Source organism: Atractosteus spatula (assembly GCF_055471065.1).
Source record: "Atractosteus spatula isolate fAtrSpa1 chromosome 16 unlocalized genomic scaffold, fAtrSpa1.hap1 SUPER_16_unloc_1, whole genome shotgun sequence".
NCBI classification, from domain to species: domain Eukaryota; kingdom Metazoa; phylum Chordata; class Actinopteri; order Semionotiformes; family Lepisosteidae; genus Atractosteus; species Atractosteus spatula.
Window position 1 is genome coordinate 2736872 of NW_028296631.1, and position 5188 is coordinate 2742059.

The 5188-nt window shown below is 39.9% G+C and overlaps 1 non-coding gene across 1 annotated transcript; it reads right to left on the reverse strand.

Moving 5' to 3' along the window:
- Positions 1-1665: 1665 nt before the first annotated feature.
- trnag-gcc (transfer RNA glycine (anticodon GCC)) lies at positions 1666-1736 on the reverse strand. Its single transcript has one exon. It is a non-coding gene; the product is annotated as a tRNA-Gly (tRNA).
- Between the last annotated feature and the right edge of the window lie 3452 nt (positions 1737-5188).

Sequence of the window (5188 nt, forward strand, 5' to 3'; positions counted from 1 at the left end):
TCCCCGTCCGGACAGGAAAATGGCACTTTGTTAGACACAAAAAAACAATCAACAACAGACAAATGTCTACAAGCATTTTAGAAGCCGCTCTTGAAATAGCTCTTACATTCGTGTTAGACGCAGAAATCGCCTTTTTATTGACGCTCTTACAAACGCCATGGCAAGCAAAACAAAGCAAAGCAGAGCAGAACAAAACGAACAAAATAAAACCCTCATGTCCTGCACTTGAATATAATGCCGTTACGTGCCGAAGCGGTATTGGACGTCATCCTAGCACTGCAACCCGGGGCGTACGGTATATGGGAACGAGCACACGTCACGAATCGTCTCTAATCACTCCCTGCACTGTAAGGCGCCTTGAAGCGTGCACCCTCAACATTCATCTTTGCGCATCTGTGAAAGGTAAACTCTTGAGCAAACTCTGAACCAGACGCTCAAACTCCAGCTAGCATTAGGGGTAGCATTCCCACGCTACTTGAACACTTTGTTTACGCTCAGTGCTGGATTTTGGGAACTTTAGGACGAGTGGGACTTTTCTCCTATCTGTCAATTCGTTTTGTTTTGGAGACTCTTGGCTGTCTGTGTTGTATAGTGCAGCGTGAAGAAAACGTTTTCGAAAACTGTGCCGGCTCAAAAGTTGTAAGAAATCCTCTCCAGCTCTTTTAAGTCTCTTCAGTTTTGTCATTTAAAGTGAAACTAGATGTATAACTGGAGCCTCACTTATGCAAATGGTGAGGCTCCAGTTCGACATCTAGTTTTACTTTATATGACAGAAGTACGTCAGACTGCGCCGGACTGGGGGATCACTTCCGGTTATTTTTACCATCTTAAACATTTGAAATCCTCCCCTAGGCAATTGTGACACTTCATCTTGGCTCCACCTAGGACACTCTTCAATCTTCCATCACTTCTCTCTTCTCCCGCAACACTCTCGTCTGTCGGTAGTATGTGGCGTCTTTGCATTACCACCAATCTCACCACAGCAAGAAAGCAACAGGTTTTGGCAAGAGAGGAGGAGACTGCCTGGCCCGAACAGGGATCGAACCAGCGACTTTGGTGTTACTAGCACCACGCTCAAACCAACTGAGCTAACAGGCCTTGTTCCCACTGTCCTCTCTGTGCTGCAAAAAATGGAATTCAGGGAAGTTTCTTTTGTCCTTCTTTGAATAGAAAGCCCTGCAATTCAGTGTACGGGCTTTCTCGTGCTGTTTAATGGTTCTTCAAAAATTCAAATTCAAATCCTACACTGGCCTGAAGTGCCCCCCCCATTTCACAGCATTTTTCAGCTGATTTCAAATGTACCTAAAGGAGAAGCATTATTGAAGACCATCAATTACCAAGAGCTTTTGTCAAAGGTTTTGGTGGTCACTTTTAATGACCACAGAGAGCTATGACCTCGGTTTTACATCTCATCCAAAAGACAGCGCCTTTTTACCACACAGCGTCTCCGTCACTATACTGGGGCATTGGGACCCGCACAGACCTCAGGGTGAGCGTCCCACCGCTGGCTCCATTAACACCGCTTCCAGCTGTAAGCTTTGCTTTTCCCTGTAGGTCATCCTCATCCGGGTACTGACCTGGCTCACAGCTTCTAAGCTTCAGTGGGTTTTCAGTTGCGAGTTGAAAGGGGATGCAAGTGATGGAGCCGCTCGCTGCAAAAGCCACTGCATTGGCCAGGAATCGAACCCGGGCCTCCCGCGTGGCAGGCGAGAATTCTACCACTGAACCACCAATGCACGCTGCAAGGGTCTACAAAAAAGACGATTTTTACCACTCTGTGATGGATGTTGGGTCCCAAGGGAACTTCTGGACGAGTGAGAATTTTCTGCTATCAAAATTTGGTTTCGGAGACTTTTGGCAGCCTACAGATGCAGCCATTCAAAATGCGCGGGCGATACCGCATTATTTTGCGGTACGCTGTACGCAGTCTACCTCAAGCTACCGGTAAATACCGCGAGTTACCGTAAATTCTCCTATAATACGACAAGCAAAATAATAGTATCCGGAATTTCCACAAGGTGGAGCTAATAAAGCTCAACCTCTCATGTTTGAGCTGTGGCCATCAAAGTCTTTAACGAAGATATTACTAATAGTATTAATAATGAATGACCTTGGACAAGCTGTAAGTGTAAACTCAAAGTATTGCCCTGGTCAACATTCTTTTTTTCATTGACCGTCTTTGTAAAAGTAACACCACAGCATTTCGCAATCACGCATTTGTTTCCAATCATGCAAAGTACAGTAATTTTTGAGAATCGATTCACCATGCCTTTCACATGCTCATAAAAGAGATTGATTTAGGAACATAAACATATTACCGTATGAAAACTGTACTGTATACAGTATGTATATGTATATTTAATGTCTTAACTGTGCCCGTTTAAGTATTGAATATTCATATCTGATTTTACCACTGAAGGGAAATCTTAGTAGCTGAGCATAAAAAGAATAGGAGCATACTGCAACGCGTGTGAAGCCATAAACGATATTAATTTTGGAACATAAACATACAGTATATGGCTGGTCTCGGTACTTTAAAGAAAACATACACGAAACATGGTTTCATTATGACCAGAATCGGTCTTGAGATATTTTTAACTTGATTTACAGTATTTGAGAGGTATGTCTTAACACCGATACTACAGTGCTTAAGTACTGCTCACGTATATGTTTCTAGGTTTATATTATGCATTTCATACGGTCAAATTACTTTTGAGCAACTAATAAGAAGCGCGAAACGGTATGCGTTTTAGTTTTGTTTTGTGCTGGGACCCCTGGATTGATTAGAGATATCAAGTACATACAAGTCATTTTTTAAATGTTGTAGTTCGTCTTGAAAAAATGTTACGAGTACATCATCTATCAACAATTACACAGGTTCTGTTTCCATATTGCGGATTTTGGTTACGTAATATTATTTTCTAGATTTCACGTTGTGAATATATGATTTGGGCAAACAGAGCCGCAAAGAAGTACATTATGGGTTGTTGTTGTTTTTTTTGCAGTTTTATCTAGAACAAGCGATGCTTAAACCTTTGTCTGATTCTTGTGAAACTATCCACACGACAGTTACAGTACCTAGGAGTTGACTTCAGTGATGTCACTGATGGGATGTTTCTAAAAATCCATCCTCTGTAAAACGTCTTCTCTAGTTGTCCTGCATATGTATTCGCTAATGAAGCTGTGTGTTCTGAGCCTGGATCTCTACATTTCTGTATGAACCAGCTTAGAGGGCTAAAGACAGCTTGTGTTTAAATTGAGTGTAAGGCAATTTATGCTTCTAAAGTCATGGTCAGCATTTATTATTGTACTGTGCTGTAAACTTGTTCTGTGCCTAGTCACATTATTTTATAGCGTTTTTATAGTGTTATCAAATCCGGTGGCGCTGTGTGTTAGTTTCCTGACTCCCATGTCACATGGTCTGTGATTGAAACCTGTGAAACCGGTTTAATTCGTCACAGCCAGCACTCCGGCAGAGAGGGGGTTGTGCTCGTAAAGTAGAAGCAGGCGAGATTTCCAGCGAAAGACACCTCCCCCCCCACCCTCATACGATTCGCATTGTAATTACACATTCTAATTGTATTACACATTGTACACATGCTTAAAAGAGAAGAGAGAAAACGCAAGCCTTCTTCAGGTGTGAGGGTCTTCTGCTCAGAATGAAACGCTAAAATGTAATGTAGGCTCTGAATGGGTTCAATTATGATTTGGGCTTGATTAAGGTCGCTGCCTTTCATCTAAAACCCTACTTGAATCCTTCTAAACTAAAAATCAGTGTTAGTGAGTTCTAAATAAAGAGGTATCCAGGTAACAGTGAAACGGGCGGACAGTCTGGGGAGATCGCCCGTTTTCCATGTAAATAGTTCCCTGGTTCCGCACCCCTTGGTGTTTCTCTCGCTCTCTCTCGGGTCACCTGATCATTAGCTCGAAAGATTTCAGTGCTTTGTGTATATTCTAATGGTAGTGGGGACAGGGTGTGTGGGAACAGGTTTGGTTGAAATTGCATTGGAGATCTATGTTCTTCACACCTGAAACATTTTCTCTGAAAGCATTTTCTTCGCAGTTTAACCGATCTTGTTACAGCATGTTACAGTTTACTATTATTAACCATATTAATTTTAAGTGCTTAATGCCATTTTTTGACCAGGCACGAATATTCTTAAGTCCATATCTTCGCAAGTGAATCAGTGCGAATTGCAATACTAATTAAATTAAAACTACTAACTACTAACTAATACTAATTAAAACAAACCAGAAACGTGTTGTTCTGTCTAATGACATTACAAGTGGAAAGATTACAGATTTTAATCGTCTTTAATTTTGTTACGTTATACATTTTAGAAACGTTTCATCCATACAAACACCACAAAACTATTTTCGATTGTATTTCTGAATAGTATGTTACACTTAGTTCACTGTTTTAAATACATCTAATTAAGAAAGTTAGGTGTTAGCATAAACTATTAGCAATCAATAATATTAAATTTAGCACTGTAATAAGATGTTGCACTTTCCCCCGCATCTTGTAAAAATATATTTTCATTGTTCAAATATACATTAAGTCTGACTATCATATAATAAGTTAAATACAAAACTAAAGAAAAAATAGGGTTAAATATAATTCAAAATATTTTGCTAACAATGTTAACTGTTTATGAATAATAAAATGTATTAACTAAGGAGTAGGATGGCACAGTTGTTAGTATGTTTTTTGTTTTGTTTCTTTTTCATAAATACAACAGTAGTACCTGATGTCTCAGTGGCTTTCAAAATTAAATCATGCATGCAAACCTGTGAACTAGAAAGATAACTAAGATATTGTCATGGAAATATAACTATCAAGGAAGCCACAAAAGAGAGTTCTCACCTGAGTAAGGTCTTTATTTCAATATTGCAATATTGGGAGCCCTGCTGCCACTTCGCAAAGTGCAACCAGAGACTCAATTTGTTACAAGCAGTACAGGGTTTTTATAAGACGTTGCACTGTAAAAAAGTTCAGCACTTGGTCCCTTCTAAAACTTCCCCTTTCTCTAAGAGAAAACAGATTACATCATAGAGCGAGAGAAGAAAAACTAGATTTGTTATTCAAAGCTTATCGGTTACTTTCAGCTAATTCTAATGACCCAGACAGCATATATTGTTTTGGTACATTGTCTTCTAAACTAACCTAAACAGTGTACTTTGTTGA